Source organism: Herpailurus yagouaroundi, unplaced genomic scaffold, assembly GCF_014898765.1.
Source record: "Herpailurus yagouaroundi ecotype Mexico unplaced genomic scaffold, PumYag 28, whole genome shotgun sequence".
NCBI classification, from domain to species: Eukaryota; Metazoa; Chordata; class Mammalia; order Carnivora; family Felidae; genus Herpailurus; species Herpailurus yagouaroundi.
Genome location: NW_024412376.1, coordinates 126,332,444 through 126,352,182, shown reverse-complemented (window position 1 = coordinate 126,352,182; position 19,739 = coordinate 126,332,444). Strand labels below are relative to the sequence as shown.

Here is a 19,739-nt window from a genome sequence, read left to right as displayed (position 1 = left end):
CAAGGAGAGGCCAAAACTGCACTAAGTATTAAGGTATTAAGTCTTGGTGGGGCTTAATGTTAGCGACTCCATCTTGGACCTGTTGCTTCTTTTGAACAGTCCATATGCAGTAATTATATAGTCATGCTTTCTCTTTCTGACTAAGTAGAAGACAACTTGGCACCGAAATCTACTCCCAGCAGAACACGCTGTCTGGCTATCACTCTTCCGAAAGAGGAAAGCACTCCGTCTAAATTCCCACTACCTTCTTTTCCTGCAAGTCAGACCTTTGGGTTTTAAGAAAGCAGCCTACATGCTCAGCTCTGTTTTCCTGCAAGGATTCAAAAAGGGGGGCCAGCTCTGTAATGATCGCTTTCTTGTAGGAAGAGGTCACCCCTGACCCACAATCATTAGAGTGTGAACTTTGAGTCATGGCTCTGCCCTGATCCATAAGCATTCATCCAGAGCTTCTAGGTGACAAATGGCACACAACTGCAAAATTCAAGCCTCTGGCCACTGACCAGAATAGAGCTAATTTATCCCTATAAGATTTATGGTTTAAGTCTCTGCTAATGGCATCAGCAAACTGGCTTTAGACTCTTAACTTTTACTCGTCTTGATCTGGGAAACCTAAGTTCTCTTCTATTTCACCGTGGTATTAATTTAAAGTACTGTATCCCCTAAATCACAAGCCCGAAAATAGTGGCCCATGGGTATATTTACTTTAATCATCGCTATGTTTAAAACCTGTTTGAATTAATGCCAACATTTGAAATCTAGACAGTTCTCATAAAAATTCAGATTATTGGCTTCTCTCAAAATGTCAAAAGCCCTAGCCATTCAGGGTCCACATTCCGGGCCACAGCCAGAAGAAATTGAATGGAGTAACCCGCTTCAGCAGAGACAAGTCTCCATAACTCACCAGTCTCCTATCCAAGTCTCTTCACTCCTTTACATTATTCCTGGCCCCCATAGGCGCTTGGGTTTACGAAGCCTGCCCTCATCAAATAGCCTCCGAAGCCCAGGATTCTGCCTGGAGGCAACAATGCTAGACATGGGCAGCAGCTGGAAGAACCTCCATACAGGCTGCATATTCTGGTTCCCTGCAGGGTCGCTCAACCCTGTCCTTTGCCACACCCTTTCTATTGGCAGGATACTGGCACAACACAGAGCTTCACCGGCATACAGTGGGATTTCATTCAGAGGGAGATCTGGGACTTCCACTGTGCTCTAGGACCCTGACTCCCATTCTCTCTTTCCAAATACAAGGGCAGAGGGGCGCCTGGGTGGCGCAGTCGGTTAAGCGTCCGACTTCAGCCAGGTCACAATCTCGCGGTCCGTGAGTTCGAGCCCCGCGTCGGGTTCTGGGCTGATGGCTCAGAGCCTGGAGCCTGTTTCCGATTCTGTGTCTCCCTCTCTCTCTGCCCCTCCCCCGTTCATGCTCTGTCTCTCTCTGTCCCAAAAATAAAAAAACATTGAAAAAAAAATTAAAAAAACAAACAAATACAAGGGCAGGAAAGTGCCGAGTGATGTGTTTTAATGGTCTCCAAATCTGCAGAAAAATTCAATTGACAGACAAGTTTGCTGCTTCTTTCAAACATCTGTATTTTCTGCCCCGTGGGTCAGTGCATTCCACAACGCTATTTAATATTCAATAAATCGAGGCAAATGAAATTACAAAAATGGATCATCACTTTTATGGAAAACCAACTAAACAAATGTTTTGCTTAAAATGTCAGGCACTAGGGGACTTTAATAAAATATTAAAAGTGAGTTCCCTGGAGGAGATGAGCAATTCAAAAATAGAACATATGAGGACAGTGCTAATTGATACTTCAAATATGAATGGCACTCCATGTCCTAATGGATGAGGAATTGTGTTCCCTGATGAGATGACACAAATCACACAGGGGGAATCTCGGGGGCCCAGTGGACAGCAGCTGTGTAGGATCTGAGGCTGTGGGTGTGAACAACAGAGGTCCACGGGAATCCACAGGAGGAGTTAGTTCAATGCCATGTAGAACCACACTGTACAGGATTTAGGGTTATGAAAGTTTCCCAGAGTCCTAATTATAAGGTGTAGTCTGAACCCAGACTGTCTCAGCCAAGATAAAGCTGTGTAGGGAGGCCAGCACTGCATAGCACTCCTCGTGTTTGCCGAGCCCTTCTTCAAGGACTTAATTTACCCCACCCTCCCTTCTCCTGAATTATCAGTGGTTAATCTCATGCTCTTATTTTGGAGTAACTGCTTAGGTGTGTACCCACTTTGATGCTTTGTCCCCAAACTCTGATGAGGTGCTCCCAAGAGGCTATCCATTCCATAGCTATTTTAGCAATCCCTAGAGGAGTTTTTTTAGGAATGCAGATTCCAGGGTTTATTCCCAAAGACTCGAACCCAGGAGGTCTTGGCGGGGACCGGGTATTTACATAATGTCCCCGGGGACTCTGATGCATGTATGGTCTGTGGCCATACCTTAAGAAATGCTATCGTAGAAGGCTGATGCCCACATTTCAGGATTCCATCCCCAGCAACAATTTAAAAACTTACTTTTGAAGAAATGTAAAACATAAAAATCCTGAATTCATAATAGTATGAAACCTCCTTGTTCTTATTAGAGGTTGTATTACTTTGAAATTTGAAAAATAAAGGAAAAGAAAAAGATCGTATTCTGCCTTTCCTGTATGAACTGTTTTTTTTTGCGGGAGGGAGGGGGGCGGGGGCGGTAACCAAATAGTGTTTGAGAGAAAGTTGTTCTTTATAGTCCAGCTAATAAAATGCAGAAGAAATTATTTTTTAGAAATTTCTAATCACTATTTTATAACTAATGGGATAGAGAGTTTAAGGAATGAACATAAGTGGGAGCTTAAGACATGAAGTAAAGGGTGATTGTTGACTTTGTAACAGAGGAATCACATGGACACCATCCGGACCCACAAAGGAAGCCTAGAAAAATGGCACGACTGTGCCATTATGTGCCTCATGATGTGGTTCACTAGGAAGTGTGAAGTTTTCTTGCCCCAACATTCAACTCAAATCTCATCAAGCCGGTTTATAGGAAATAAAGAAACAAGTTAAGTGACACCAAAGGGAAGAAAGAAGACAAATCCGGAAAGTGCCATTGTTTTACAGGACAAATTACTCAATTTCTGTGACAAATCAGCGGTCAGGTGAGGAAGGAGGATTGTTACAGAATAAAAGAGACTTAAAGACATAACCAAACAGGTCGTGTTTGGATTCTGATTAGAAGAAGCTAACTGTAGGGGCGCCTGGGTGGCGCAGTCGGTTGAGCCTCCGACTTCAGTCAGGTCACGATCTCGCGGTCCGTGAGTTCGAGCCCCTCGTCGGGCTCTGGGCTGATGGCTCAGAGCCTGGAGCCTGTTTCCGATTCTGTGTCTCCCTCTCTCTCTGCCCCTCCCCCGTTCATGCTCTGTCTCTCTCTGTCCCAAAAATAAGTAAACGTTGAAAAAAAAAATTAAAAAAAAAAAAAAAAAAGAAGAAGAAGCTAACTGTAAAAAGACTGCTCAGAGACGATAGGGGAAATCTAAGTATGGACCTGGTATTCGATGATAAAAATGAGTATGGTTAGGTGTGGAAGTAACATATAATTACATTCAAGAATGTTTTTATCAAGGGGCGCCTGGGTGGCTCAGTCGGTGGAGCATCCAACTTCGGCTCAGGTCATGATCTCATGGTGAGTTTGAGGCCCGCGTCGGGCTCTGTGCTGACAGCTCAGAGCCTGAAACCTGCTTCATATTCTGTGTCTCCCTCTCTCTCTGACCCTCTCCTGTTCACACTCGGTCTCTCTCTCCCTCAAAAAAAAAAAAAAAAAGAATGTTTTTATAGATTAGAAATGCATACTAAAGTTCTTACAAGTGAAATGACACAATGTGTGGGATTTTCCTGAAAATGCTTGAGCAAAGCTAAATCCTTGGGTGGCTGAAACGAGATTGGCAAAACATGGCTGATTGCGGAAGCCTGATGCTGGGTATGTGAAGCTTTACAATATTCTCCTTATTGGGAATACTTGAAATTTTCCACCATAAAAAGTTTTTTAAAAACATACTTTTGCTGGGATGCCTGGGTGGCTCAGTCAGCTAAACACAGAACTTCAGCTCGGGTCATGATCTCGTGGTTGGTGGGTTCAAGCCCCACGTTGGGCTCTGTGCTGACAGCTCAGAGCCTGGAGTCTGCTTTGGATTCTGTGTCTCCCTCTCTCTCTCTGCCCCTTCCCCGCTCATGCTCTGTCTCTATCTCTCAAAAAAATGAATAAACGTTAAAAAAAACACATACTTTTGCTGTCGGCACTCACCCCCTATAAGTCAGGCTACTAAGTCAAGAAGCAGGGGTGATTATTATTTAGGAATTAACATTCCTTTCTAAGGATAACTCCCCTGTAAACGCTCCTAGAAGGGCATTTGAAAGTCAAAACTCAGTTTTCATATCCAGAAGTCCATTTTTTTCCCCCTCTCACGACCCAGAAAAGCACAGCGGTGTTTCCTCGGCCACATTACCCTCTTCTGTGATAGCTTGATGAGACGAAGAGCATAAATGGAAGTTCATTTGCTGCTTTGACTGCTAGAGAACCATTAAAAGACCTTTAAAAGCATCACTCATCTGTTAAGTGAAAGAAAACTCATCATTAAGTTAAGGGAAAACAACTCTTCCCACTCAGGAGTTTTGGGTGTAAAATGCACTAGATAATGAAAAGAGCGAAGCAAAAGTGTTCGTGCTTTGTTGTAGCTCTTTTTCTAGAGCACACGGAGAGCCGCCTTAGAATACACACAACAGACTTTCCTCTTGGTCACCAAAAAGACGATAGCTTCAGATTAAGAATTAAAAATCCCTGAACCAAAAAGTACTCTAATTATCTGGGCACACTTGTAAATTTTGAGCTCAATACGGTAAAGATGCATGTAGTCCTTTAATTCTGAAAGGCTCTCTGGCACTCATTGCCTTTACAGCAACATTTGGCAGCTTCGCTCACTCGGGGCGGCTAATTAACACCCACAGCACAATTCTCTTGGCCAGGATTCCTTCAAATGCCTATCTCCAAGCCACCAGACATCAGCTAGGATGTTAACCTAGGCTCTTTTTTTTTTTTTTTCAACGTTTATTTATTTTTGGGACAGAGAGAGACAGAGCATGAACGGGGGAGGGGCAGAGAGAGAGGGAGACACAGAATTGGAAACAGGCTCCAGGCTCTGAGCCATCAGCCCAGAGCCCGACGCGGGGCTCGAACTCACGGACCGCGAGATTGTGACCTGGCTGAAGTCGGACGCTTAACCGACTGCGCCACCCAGGCGCCCCTAACCTAGGCTCTTTTGAGCAATCCCGTAATACCTCCAACTTTGTTTTTTTAAAAATCTCAGCCAATGACCTGCCGGTGGCTTTTATGGCATCTAGTGCCATTAAAGCCAAGTTCTAAGGGCGTGAGCAGAGTTTCGCAGAATGTGTTCTGGTAATACCCTCATCGGGATCAACCAGTGTGTTCAAAACTGCAGAATCTGGGCCCCCTCTCAAATCTACTAAGTGAGACTTTCTGCTGCTGCTGGGGCCTAGATTTCTGCTCCTTAAAGCAAGAGTGCCCAGTGGTTGGTTCTTCCACACACAATTTGACGAGACTTTCCAGAATGGAGGTGGCTCTTCAAGTTTATGAGAAGAACAGAGGGTAGAGAAACAAGTGAACCGGTATCAAGAGGAGGCAGTCAGCCAGCCGGCCGAACACTCTGCGAGACAACTGGCCTGGTTTCTAGAAAAAGCCAAAGGCGTAGCCACCGGCTGGTAAATACCTTTTATTTATTTTTATTTATTTATTTATTTATTTATTATTTTTTTAATATATGAAATGTATTGTCAAATTGGTTTCCATACAACATGGTAAATACATTTTAAAATGCCATATATCCAATCAACGCAGCCATCAGTAGGGATGAAGGAGTCCAGCACTGCCTAACGGTACTCTTGTCTGTTGGGCCTTGAAAACATCAGGCTAAGTAAAAAAAGCTAGACACCAAAGACCACATGTGGTGTAATTCCATTTATATGAGATGTCCGACACAGATCCATAGAGACAGAAAGTAGATTAGTGGTCGCCAGAAGATACGGGGAGGGAGAGTGGGCAGTGGCTGCTAATGGATCAGTCTCTTTTTTGGAGTGCTAAAAATGTCCTGGAATCAAATAATGCTGATGATCGCCCACGTCTATGAATATACCAAAACCCACTGAATTGTGCACCTTAAAGGGATAAATTTTATTGTATCTGAGTTATGTCTCAAAAACCGTTCGATAGAAAAGCTGAAGTTGATAACGTTGGTTCCTATATCAGGACCCACAGAACGGAAGCCACCCATGAGCCTGGCCCTCCTCATGAATCAAAACCTAGGTCAACCTGCACTTACAGGAAACACCTGTCAAAGAAACCTAACGTAAACGGCCACTCTAGTCATCACCCTCCAACTCGGGCTCAGTGAGCTTACCTTATCCTACCAAATAGGACCTGCTAGTCTTATTTAAAATCTCTGACTTCCTAGCCACTCATGCCCTGTTTCTGTTGCCCCTTCTAAGGCTCTATAAAACTCACTTTTGCCCAAAATCCTTCAGGAAGAGTGCCCCACTCTTGTACTCCCCCAAACCATGGACTGTGTTCCCTTGAACAAAGGACATCAAACTTGTTACTAAATTGTTTTGATTTTGGGGCACCTGGGTGGCTCCGTTGGTTGAGCGGCCGACTTTGGCTCAGGTCATGATCTCACAGTCCGTGAGTTTAAGCCCTGCATCGGGCTCTGTGCTGACAGCTCGGAGCCTGGAGCCTGCTTCTATTTCTGTGTCTCCCTCTCTCTCTGCCCCTCCCCCATTTGCACTCTGTCTCTCTCTGCCTTTCAAAAATGAATAAATGTTAAAACAAAATTAGAAAAAAAATAAATTGTTTTGATTTTGTTATTTGACAAAGGTGTTGTGGAAAAAAAGGGCATTTGTTTTTTCTTGACTAAAGGAGGCTTAAAAGAAACGAAATATAACCAAATACAGTGAGTGGACCTTGTTTGGATCTTGATCCAAACAAATTGTAAAATAGACAATTTTAGGCAATGGGGAAAGTTGAATATAGTTTGGAATTATTGTTTATTTTCTTAGCAATCATACTGGTATTGTTAGGTATGATTATGTCTTTTCTTTTGAGATGAATACTGAAATAGTTAGGGGTGAAATAACATGGTATCTGGGTTTTCTTTAAAATAATTTCGCAAATTAGCCTGAAAAATGAATGGTTTTAGTTGATAGTTGTTGGCTGAAAAATAAATACACAGGGGTGTGTTGAATTTTATTTTTGTGCATAGTTGGATATTTTCTTTTTTTTTTTAATGTTTATTTATTTTTGAGAGAGAGAGAGAGAGAGAGAGAGAGCACACAAGGGAGGGGGGGCAGGGGCAGAGGGAGAAGGAGACACAGAATCTGAAACAGGCTCCGGCTCCAAGCTGTCAGCACAGAACCCGTCTCGGGGCTCAAACCCACGGGCTGTGAGATCATGACCTGAGCCAAAGTGGAACGCTCAACTGACTGAGCCACCCAGGCACCCCTGGATATTTTCACGATAAAAAGTTAAGAATAAAGGAACTTGGGGTTTCTTGATTATCTTCACTTTTTTTGATTCCAAAACTTTCAGTTGTAGGATTACACACTACAGTGTCAGGATGAGATTAAAGGGAAAATATTAGAGGTAGGTCTTTAGTTTTGAACTTTCCAGCAAGGAAAGGCCAAAGGGAGAATTTGAATACCTCCTTGAATTCAGAGAAATGAATGGACAAAATAGAAAGGCACTGGGCTCAAAGTTCTCTGGTCATTTTAAAAAAGAAAACACCTATTCACATTCCTCCCAAGCCTCTTGAAGTTCTAAGAGGATGAAATTATTGTTAACTATTCAGTTGATACTTTAAGCAACGAGTTAATTTCACATGAAAATCAATTTGTGTCTAATTGGTTGGGCTCCACATTTTATTGTGTAAGACTTCCTGTGGTGATCGATTGCTTCAGAACTGAATTTTACTCTTACAATCTTACTAGAGACATTTACGTGCCTCAAAGATCTGCCTGCCACTGTATACACACACACACGCATATATAACTTAATATTATATAAAATTATATATATATATGTATATATATATATAACTTAAGGCTGGCTTTTGACCAGGGAATTCACCCAGATTATCATATCTTTCGTATGGGAGCATACCATGTGTCTTCAGCCCCTTATTTCAGTGTGCTAGGGGAGGGTGGCCTATGTGCTTCGTAATCAAAATCCAGATTCTTCTCCAATGTCATCTGGCCTGACTGATAACCCTCTTGCCACGTGTTAATTAGGCTTTGGAAAAAAACATCTACTAGGAAATACTCTACCTGGACGCCAAAAATCTTGGACATGTGTAAGTTTGAGAGATCATAAACATTCTTTTCAGGTTATTGATACTGAGGAGGCTGGTTCCAGTGCCCTCTTTATGAAGAGCCGTGGAGGAAATTGTTTCAGGAATATTTGTGTTTCTCTTGAGGGAATGGTTTCTATTTTCTGATTTTTGCATCAACTGCCAGGCAGTGCAGAGCAAAATTTTTGGCCTTCTTCCAGCAAAGTGTACAGAGCCTCATGGGTATATTTTGTGTGCTAGACCCCGCACTCCAATTTCCTCACTTTTTTTTTTTCCTTTTTAAATCTCATTGCAATGTATTCTTGTAAACTACAGCCAAGTCCTCTTTGGACTAACATAGGGGTATAAACAAGAAAGAAAGAAAGAATAAATTACAAATAAGCAAATACAAAAACAAATACAAAAAATATTACAAATAACTACAAGTTGTTTTCAAGTACTTGGTTAACACCATTTCACTTTTTAACTTGTACTACTGCCTTCTTCCTTTATATATGAATGTCTGGCTCCCTTCTGACATTTATCACCTGTGAACACAGCTGGGGTTTACCACAAATGTCATGAATGTAGGGGCACCTGGGTGGCACAGTTGGTTAAGCATCTGACTTCGGCTCAGGTTGTGATCTCGAGGTTCCTGAGTTTGAGCCTCACGTCAGACTCTGTGCTGACAGCTCAGAGCCTGGAGCCTGCTTCAAGATTCTGTGTGTCTCTCTCTCTGCCCCTCCCTCACTCACTCTGTCCCTCTCTCTCTCTCTCTCTCAAAAATAAATAAGCATAAAAAAAAAAAGAATGGAGAGAGAGCAAGACTCAGAGGGCTTTCGATATATTATTAGGACTTTCCTACATTGGGAAACCAAAAGCATGCCTTACAGAGATGGTCTGAGAGTAATTGTGTGTGTGTGTGTGTGTGTGTGTGTGTGTGTGTGTGTGTGCACGCACGTGCAAGACGAGCGTGTGAGGTATGTTCCATCCCAAACGGCGGAGAAAAGCAGTGTCAGACTGTTCCCCAGTCATTCCGAGCAGCTTTTTTATCCAGAGGGCTTGGTGGCTGTTCAGAGAGTATAGGCAGTTGACCATTTTTATGCTTGAGGTTGTGGCTGTCAGGGAACCTTTATGCAGGTTGGCTCATCTTTTCGGAGTCTCTAAAACCAATCTCATTTTGTGCAGGAGAGATTCCTGGAGCTCAAAACCAAGCTTCTCCACACCTGCCCTCCAAACTTGGCTGAGACCTTCTGCCCAGTTCCGGTAACTGGGTCCACCTTCTAGTGACCTTTCTGGTCACTTGGAGCGTTCTTACCAAATTCTTCCTAGAGCCAGGGTCACGTGGTCAATCTCAGCGTGGTGACCCAGTGTGCTCTCTCCCACCAGTTCTGGAGTCAGGCAGAGAGAGCGCTGCAGCAGGAATTCCAAAGCTAGAAACCAGTTCCCGCCTCTACTTGCGTTTCAGCGCACAGTTGGTTCATCTTCTGGGGCAAGTGATCACCTGTCTGGGTCGCAGTTTCTACATGTATAAAATGAAACCATCACATTACCTATTTCTCAGTGTTAGCGTGAGGATTCAAGGAGACAACATGTGTCAAAAACCTAGAACAGCGCCCGACACATAATAATAAGTGTGCAATAAACGCTGGCCATTATTCTGATGATTCAGCAAGAAGGCCTTGCGGTACGAACACGGAATTTTCTCCCTAGCTGTGCTGTGCTAGGGATGTTGTTGAAGGAGAGCCAAAGCTTACCTTTTCTCACGCGTCCGAGCAACACAGGCCGGTTTAGAATGAAGCTGCTAAAGGTTAGGTTCCAGGCTTGGGAGGGGCCCTACAATGTGTTCACATGTTTGAGTATTTTTGTTCAGTGCATAAGAGTAAGGTGTTTTTGCCTTCTTTTCCATGAGAAGGACCACTGAAATTGTCTCATTGTCAGGCCTCCTAAAGTCTGGCTCCATCTGGTACCCAAGTCATATTATATCTCTGGAGCCACCACGATATGGCCAGATGGGTGCTGACAGCAGGGAAATTGATAAATGGGCATAGACTTATAAATATGATCGTACACGTTAAAAAGGCTGACTTTAAATGGTGTCATTCACTTAGATGAGACACCTTTGCTCCAAAATAAAGACTATACATTTTCTTCTAATCTGTCTTTAGAATTGAATGAATGTTTGCATCATACCCTAAATAGGTAGCTCTCTAGTCTAAAAAATGCCACCTTCATCTTGCTGCTTAATCAAATTTCACAATATTCTCTGACTTTGCAGATTAATTGCTGTGCAGAATGTTTTGGCCCCAGGCTATGTTGCCTCCTCTGTTTGCGCTGATGGCTTTTTGTGGCCCTACTCTATAACTGGACCCCATTGATTTCCACAGCTGATCCCACTAAGCCTTGCAGAAATTGCCTCCCACCGCTCAGCAAACACATTTTGCCACGAATTTAAAATAACCTCTATAGGTAACTGTCACACTGTTTCCAGTGAAGAAAACATCGCCAAAACTTAGAAAAGAATGGAATGCAATATACAAAAACACCGGTTCTTAGTAGAGCAAATCCATGATGCTTCGGGCCAGCTAAGATGCCACCCAAGGTGCCCAAATGCCTCCGCAGATACCTGTAATGAGTCTAGGTGACCCTCTCGGGACACTTGACCCCGCTTTGAGGCTGCAGCCATAGAGAGGAACCCAGGCAGGGGATGCAGTGATTGTCTCTACCCTGTTAGGATCATGTCTATTGGGGCACAAGGGTAGACATGAGAGAGAACAGCAAATGCGTCGCAAGGGAGACCATGATGTTTTCTTCATCTGATTTCAGTGAGCGGTTGCCCTGCTGCTCCCAGCCATTAATCAAATGAGCGTCTCTAACTGTGGAAGGTGTCAGCTGTCCTTTTGAAAAGCACTATACGGGAACCCTCTTGCACTGTTGGTGGGAATGCAAATTGGTGCAGCCGCTCTGGAAAGCAGTGTGGAGGTTCCTCAGAAAATTAAAAATAGACCTACCCTATGACCCAGCAATAGCACTGCTAGGAATTTATCCAAGGGACACAGGAGTACTGACGCATAGGGGCACTTGTACCCCAATGTTCATAGCAGCACTCTCAACAATAGCCAAATTGTGGAAAGAGCCTAAATGTCCATCAACTGATGAATGGATAAAGAAATTGTGGTTTATATACACTATGGAATACTACGTGGCAATGAGAAAAAATGAAATATGGCCTTTTGTAGCAACGTGGATGGAACTGGAGAGTGTGATGCTAAGTGAAATAAGCCATACAGAGAAAGACAGATACCATATGGTTTCACTCTTATGTGGATCCTGAGAAACTTAACAGGAACCCATGGGGGAGGGGAAGGAAAAAAAAAAAAAAGAGGTTAGAGTGGGAGAGAGCCAAAGCATAAGAGACTGTTGAGAACTGAGAGCAAACTGAGGGTTGATGGGGGGTGGGAGGGAGGAGAGGGTGGGTGATGGGTATTGAGGAGGGCACCTTTTGGGATGAGCACTGGTGTTGTATGGAAACCAATTTGACAATAAATTTCATATAAAAAAAATAAAATAAAATAAAATAAACTTAAAAAAAAAAAATGAAAAGCACTATACAGGTGTCCCTTCACCAACACAGGTTTGGCCTGCCCAGGGCTGCCTCTGTGTGGACTTTTGAAATAAATACAGTGTGATACTGTTAACGTATTTCTCTTCCTTATGATTTTCTTAGTAACATTTTTCTCTAGCTTTATTTTAAGAATACAGTATATTTAAACCTATGGTATACAGGATTGTGTTAATTGACTATGTGATCCGTAAGACTTCCAGTCAACAGTAGGCTATTAGTAGTTAAGTTTTGGAAGAGTCAAAAGTTATATGCAGATATTTGACCATGCTGGGGTCAGTGCGTCTAACGCCCACATCGTTCAAGGTTCCACTGTACTGTATTCTGATATCACGTTCATACAGGTATCTACAGAAAGGCAAAATAGGCTTTCTTTTATTTTCTGTAATGAAAATGATTATTATTTTATTTTTAAACAATTTTTTAATATTTATTTTTGAGAGAGAAGGAGAGAGAGAGAGAGAGAGGGAGAATGAGTGGGGGAGGGGCAGAAAGAGAGAGAGAGAGAGAGAGAGAGAGAGAGAGAGAGAGAATCCCAAGCAGGCTTCACTCTGCCAGCACAGAGCCCAGGACTCGGACTCAAGAACCATGAGATCACGACCTGAGCCAAAACCAAGAGTCAGATGCTCAACCGACTGAGCCACCCAGGCACCCCATGATTATTATTCTATTTTCTGATTACAAATAATATATACTCATTGTAAAGAATTTGAATGACACCTCAGAAATATTTGAAAGAAAAAAATTACGTGAAATCCCACCATCTTGAGAAAAGCACTACCAACAGTAACCATCTTTTCATGTAGACACACGGACTATATATAATATGTGTATATATGAGCATAGATACAGATACATAGATACTTGGGTTTACAAGACACATGTAGTTTTATCATAGACATTTTCTCTTTCCTTCTCACTCCTCCCCACCACTCTCTGTCCTCCAGATAACCATACTAAGAATAGGTTGTGCTTGCAGATGATGAGTCTTGAGGGACAAATAGGAATTAAGGAACAAAGGAGGAGACGTGATGGGCAGTCCAGACAAAATGGCATGTGCAAAGGCAAGGAAGCAAGAGCTCTTAGAGCAGTGCTTCCTGAAACTTCAACGTGCATATAAATTACATTGGTTGAAATGCAGATTATGAATCGGCAGATGAGGGATCAAGCCTGAGATCCTTTTTTTTTGTTTGTTTGTTTGTTTGTTTTTGAGAGCCTTTACTGCTGACAAGATTTCAGGTGATGTCCATGCTGCTGGACATCTTTGAGATATAAATTGCTGTGCTATGCAATATGGTATCTACCAGTCACACATGACTATTTAAATTTAAATTAGGGGCTCCTGGGTGGCGCAGTCGGTTAAGCATCCGACTTCAGCTCAGGTCACGATCTCAAGGTTCGTGGGCTCCAGCCTTGCATTGGGCTCTGTGCTGACAGCCTGAAGCCTTCAGATTCTGTCTCCCTCTCTCTCTGTCCCTCCCCAACGGGCTCTCTGTCTCTGTCTCTCAAAAATAAATAAACGTTAAAAAAAATTCAAATCAGTTAAAAGTAGGGGCGCCTGGGTGGTCCGTTAAGCATCTGACTTTGGCCCAGGTCACGATCTCATGGTTTGTGAGTTCAAGGCCCGCATTGGGCTCTCTGCTGACAGTGCAGAGCCTGATTCACATCCTCTGACCGCCTCTCTCTCTGCGCCTGGCCCGCTCACACAGTTGCATGCTTTGTCTCTCTTGAAACATAAACAAAAACATTTAAAAATATATTAGTTAAAAGTAAATAAAAATTTAAAATCATTCCTTTGTTGTACTAGTCACATTTCAAGGACTGACTAGCCACTTGTGGCGGCCATAATGGACAGCACAGCTATAGAACATTTCCATTATCACAGAGAGTTGCATGGAGCAGTGCTGGACAGAACATTCAGGGAAATACAGATAGTTCAGTATGGCTGGATCGTAACAGGTGTGTGGGATGGGGGGAGGTAGAAAGATAGACAGGGCATTGGTCTTGATCCTGGTGGCAGTATGGAGCCATTTAAGGATTTCCAATGGAGATGATAGCAGTGTGGGGGTTATACTGGAAGACCGGAGGGAGGGAGGCTGAATGGAGGCTGCCGCAGTGGGCCAGAAAGCAGATGATGTAAGCTAGAACTAAAGTTTAACAGGGAGTGGGTACAAGAGGGGAGACTCAAGGGATGATCTGTAGAGAGAACTGACCGAATGAAAGGAGGTGAGGAAGCAGGGTGCTGAGAATTGGAGAGGAGGCAGAAAGAGGAAGTCATCTGGGCTGAATCCTGGACCGCGGGGGCTAAGGAAGTGTTATTCATCAAGAGGACGCAAAAGCGTGGGGTTGGAAGAAGAGAATGAACTGCTTGAGGCAAGCTGATCTGTGGTGTCTCTGGGTCCACCGGATGAGGATGTGTGCAGGGCTTGTGGGTATTTGGTACCTGAAGCTGGGGAGAGCAGTCTTGGCTGAGGGATCACCTCTCCAGGGGGGGGGGGGGGGCGCAAGCAGGCAGGCTGGGAGCCCGGCATGGGGATCCTAGCTCTGCCAAAGTTGTGCAGTCTAGGAAAATCACTCAAGCTTTCTTGGTCTCAGTTTATGATCTCTAAAGTGATGATAATGATATTTTTATGTAAAAGACTAAACACTATGACTGGTTCATAAGCTCATTCAGTGGTACTAATAATATTCTCATGATCTCCCTTGCAGAATTGTCTTATGAATTAGAGATGGCATGTATAAAGTGTCTGATACTCAATCAATGAGTTGTATCACTATCATTCCTGGGAGGTGGGTCAGCAAGAGCAAACAGCGAAAAGGCAAGAGAGTTGAGAGAGAATGTCGCCGGAAAGGGTAGGACAAGAGAGGGAGGAGGAAGGTGTAGGAGGAAAAGCAGGGAAGAGTGGAGACTTAGAAACCAGAGGGAAGAAGGAATCAAGGAAGGAGTGGTCGGCTATATCCAATGCCACAGAGAAGCTAGAGGAGATAAGGAGCATTGGATTTGGTCGCTGAGAGGTCACTGGTGACCTTGGAGAGTAGTGTCAGGGAAATTGGGAAGAGGAAAGTCAGACTATACTGACCTGAGGGCTGCATGAGGCCGAGGCTGAATAAGGCTAGAGACCTGTGTTGGTGTGGTCTTTCTGAAGGTCTCTTAGGAAGGGGAGGAGAGTGTGGTTTGGGGGGCTGGGGGACATTTGATGGAGGGAAGGTTTATTCAGGTTGGGAGAGAGAGAGAGTATATATACATCGAGAAGCTAAGAGCCAAGCAGAAGTGAGAGAAGAGACAGAAAGGGGAAAAACCCCAAAATAATGGATAGCTTGTGAGGCTGTGGCAGGCTGGCAAGAATGGAGCCTGGAGCTCAGGGGCAGGGACTTCAGGGTGGTCTAGGGAAGATGGACCTATTTGTTGAGGAGGGAGTTTGGGGAACTAGGAAGACAGCAGAAGCCCATCAGGTCTCCTGTGCCTTTCCACCTGGATCCCTGGTCCTCTGGATCAAGCTAAGTTCTCTCAGATGGGACAGATTTCTCTCAATCAGATCTGGTAATAAAGCCAATTGGTTCCATTTCTTTAAACCGAATTAGAAGCATTTGTAATACCACATACAGATTACCCTGAATTTATACAGTGAGTTAATTTCACTCCATCATCTCTGTGTTAATTTTAATTAAGTAATTTTTTTCATAGTTGAGAAGCCATTTTTCCTCTACACACAATGAATGGTTTCGCCTTTTCCAATGAGCTGCAGTTGTCATTTGGCCAGAGTTGTGTGAAGCCTTCAGACTGAGGTGGGTTTCTCCCTGAGTTCAAGTTAAACACTCTTTGTAATGATTTCATAACCTCTTTCAGTTTTTATCACCTGGTTGGGGAGGAAGACATTCTGCACAACTACTGCCAACCCCACTAGATCGCCACTGGAATCCTACATTAGTCTCTTTATTGAGATTTTCTTTCTCTGTCCCAAGATTCTTGCCATGCAACTTGTCCACATTCACTGACATAATCGAAGGAAAGGTTAATGCCTCTCGGACATCCAAAAGGACTAAAACAAGAACAGGTTTGAAACCAGAGACTTATTTAGAAGAATCTGAGATAAGAAAGGTAAACGCACGAGCAAACTGGTGTTCCCTCTGCCACTTTAACCCATTTTACGTTGATCTTATGAATATCTGCAAAGTAGTGGCTGGCTGCTACGATGTATTAATAAAATTTACTCCTTTTCTTCTCGGCAAAAGCAACTTACTGACTCTCAAACCACACCCTCCATCAGATCCTATCATTTCCACTCCTAAAAACTGCTAGAACAGCTTTCCATTGTTCTTAGCATGTCATATGCCTTCCACCAGGGCCTCAAGCTTCGTCTGGTCCGGAGCCACCCTCATCTCAGACCACTCTGCTCCTACATCCTCAAGTTCCATTTACATTCTGGGCTCCTTAAACGGGTCAAGTGCTTTCCTGTTCTTCCACAAGCTGTTCTTCGTGCCTCTTGGACCCGAACCACATAGATGGCCTATCTTGATCAGCCCATCAAATGTAGATGCTACGTTTCCCTTCCCGCCCCACCTTACACACCTGGGGAAAGGCAGTGTGGTGTTTTAAGGGGCTATACTTCCAGACTTTTTGAGTTGAAATCCCCGATCCACCACTTAATAGCTAATTTGTCACCTTGGAAAGTTACTCAGTGTGTCTGTTTATCCACTTAAAATGTGGGGCTGATAAGATATTTTGAGGACTAAATTTGACAACGGATGGTAAACTCAGGACTGTAATACAAGTTACTTTAGCACATACTCCGATTTTATACCGCTTGTTTGTCAAGTGTGAGTCTGTCACCTAGGGAAGGTTTATGGTGCTCCCCAACCGCTTGCTGATTGAAGTCCGCTCTTTGAACGCGGTTAACGAATGAAGGAACAGTGGTCCTTAGGAGGAGCCGCTGGGTGAGCCTGGTCAAAGAGACAAGGTCCGGCTTCTCTTTAAGCTTCCAGATTAGCAAGACAGACTCAAGACACGTACTGGACTGGTGTAGTTGTACGAAAGGGAATCTGGATCCTGGCACAGCCCTAGAGTAACCACGAACTCTCCCTAGGAGGGGCCCCTAGGAAGGCACAGCGCCTGCGAGAACCACGTCCTTCAGGGCCAAGGGGAGGCGCTAGGGCTCCGGAGCTTCCGAGAAAGATGCTCCGGCAGGCCTAGCGCATCCTCCGCCCGCGGAAGAGCGCGGAGGAGCGCGGGGGTGAGCGGAGGCGCGCGGGGGTGCCCGGAGGAGCGCGGAGGTGCCCGAAGGAGCCCGGAGGTGCCCGAAGGAGCCCGGAGGAGCCCGAAGGAGCCCGAAGGAGCCCGAAAGACCGGGGCGGGCAGAGAACCGCGGGCGCCAATCGCCGGGCTCGCCCCGCCCCCTGGCCGGAGACCTGAGGGGATTGGCTGCCCGCCTCCCGCTGCGCCGCCGACCTCGTCGCCGCGCCACCGCCGGGTTCTCTGTGCCGCACGCGAGTCGTCGGCTTCATCCCGCGGAGCTGAGCCGTAAGTGTCGGTGGGCATGGGGGAGGGTGCCAGGCCTCCGGGCCCGGGTGGGGCTGCGCTCGCCCCGCGTCCCCTCGAGCTTTGCCCGCCCGGAGCTCCGCTGCTCCCGGCGGCCAGAACGGAGGGGTAGAGCAGCCCTCGGCGGCCCGGGGGGCGGGCGGTCCAGCCCGTCCCGGGGCCGCGCGAGGCACAGACGCCGCGCGGAGCCGCCGGGAGGCTTCCCCGCGGGCAGGCCCGGGCGCCCTAACATTCTTGCGCTTTGCTCCCCCAGGGCGCGGCCGCGGTGGCGGCTGCTTTGAGGCGGGTTCGGGGCCCGGCCCCCGCCTGCGAATGCGGGAGCCCGACCCGGGGCCTGCGGAGTCGGTCTCCGACGTGTGCGGGGCTGCAGCGGCCTGACTTCCAGGCGCAGGTATGTCCCCGTCCTGGAGGGAAGAGCGAGGCGCTCGGCCCGGAGCACGTGGCCAATGGCGACCGGGGGTTCCCACGTGCTTGGTTCCAAGGCCCCCCCAATTGGCTGCCCCTTCGGATAGAGGGCATGTAAGTTCCCGGCTCCCCCACCCCCCGCAGGACAACTGCTTCCGGTGGGTTTTCCGACTTGGCCCTGGAAACCGCTGAGGTTCAGGGGGTGTTGTCGGGAGAGGAGAGCAGGGGTCGTAGAGAAGCCTGTAAAACCCCAGACCGCCCTTTCCTGTGCCCTTTTAAGGTTGACGCAGTGCCTTAAGAGGCTAACACAGAAGGGTAAAGTAAGTCTCCATAAAACCCAGGGATGAGACTGTAAAACTCCTCTCTGGATCCTGTCTGGAGTCACAGCGGACCCAGAGGAAATTTTTCTTGAAGTTTCAGCACCTTTGTGATATTTTTATACGTTTAATAATAGCACAGTGATAAATTTAACCTTAACCTTAGTTTTGACAATACCTTCAGAGATGCCGTTTATTTATTTATTATTTATTTATTTATTTTTTGACGATTATTTATTTTGAGAGAGAGAGAACATCCCAAGCAGGCTCTCCGCTGCCAGCGCAGAGCCGGAAGTGGGGCTCAAGCTCACAAATGGTGAGATCATGATCTGAGCCAAAATCTTGACCCCCGTGCTTTACCAACTGAGCCGCCCAGGTGCCCCAAGGGCAGCTTATTTTTAAAGGTGAAAAACCCAGGTATTGGAACAGTGCATACAAGGCTTTTTTCTGTGCCTCCTTTGAGACAAACTGAAAAGAATGTACCTCAAAATTTGCTTTCTGTTTAAAATGTAAAAGGTCATTTGAAAATTTTTCTTTTTTGTAGGTTGAAAACTACAGGCACAAGCCATGGAAGCTGGAATACTCTAATGCTGGTATTTTAACTGATTTATCCCAACTCTGCAGTTTACAACATACACATGCCTCTAATGAGGTCAGATATTCTGATTTCACTTGTAGCAACCATGTATCCAGTGCAGGACAGCCCTGGCAGTGAGGGCAGCACAGCAGGTGTTCGATTTCTCATCTTGTCATTTAGTTCTTACAACTTTGTGAAGGTGACGCTGTGCTCTCATTTTACAGATGAAGCAACCACAGGTTAGGTACTGACTCAAGCTCCTGTCACATGTGTAGCCCTGAACACGGATCCTCATGTAACTTTCTGGCTATGTGACCTCTTGGAAAGTTACTTCCCTCTCTTGGCATTTCATATTGTAGTATAACGGTAGAAATGCGGAAACAGATGAGGCCAGTTTGGTCAGGGGAGAGCACAGAGGTATTAAGAATATAAGCTCTTCATAGTATTTAGTTACATTGAACCTACAGAAGTTGCGATTTGGCACAAAGGGAGCATCTGTCAGCATGTTAGGTGGTTTTGATGAATGAGCAGAAGGGCTATGAAGGGGGGATTTAAAGGGCAGGACGGTGCTAGATTGTTAGAACATGGAAGTATTGGACTGGAGTGATGGGGGAAGGTTTTGTATGGGGAGAAATGTAACTGTAGCAAGATGAACAGAGCCTAGTATCAGCTAGTTCTTCCTTCTGACCTGCCCTGATTGTCTGTAAATACCTCATTTTCCAGTAATTTTAAATAAAGATAATTAATACTCACCTTGGATTTTTTTTATACTTCCTATTACATTTTGAGGGGCAGATGGGGAGAGATTCTCAAGCACTTTCCATGTTTAGCTCGGATCTCCACGCGGGGCTTGATGCCACAGCCCTGGGCCGAAATCAAGAGTTGGATGCTGAACCCACTGAGCCG

General features: G+C 45.2%; 1 long non-coding RNA gene and 1 other non-coding gene across 2 annotated transcripts; both read left to right on the top strand.

Moving 5' to 3' along the window:
- Nucleotides 1-17,280: 17,280 nt before the first annotated feature.
- Nucleotides 17,281-19,586, top strand: LOC121035864 (uncharacterized). The gene is made up of 3 exons (XR_005793120.1): nt 17,281-17,516; nt 17,788-17,925; nt 18,801-19,586. It is a non-coding gene; the product is annotated as an uncharacterized LOC121035864 (long non-coding RNA).
- LOC121040509 (small nucleolar RNA SNORA26) lies at nt 18,207-18,328 on the top strand. Its single transcript, XR_005795340.1, has one exon. It is a non-coding gene; the product is annotated as a small nucleolar RNA SNORA26 (small nucleolar RNA).
- Nucleotides 19,587-19,739: the final 153 nt, after the last annotated feature.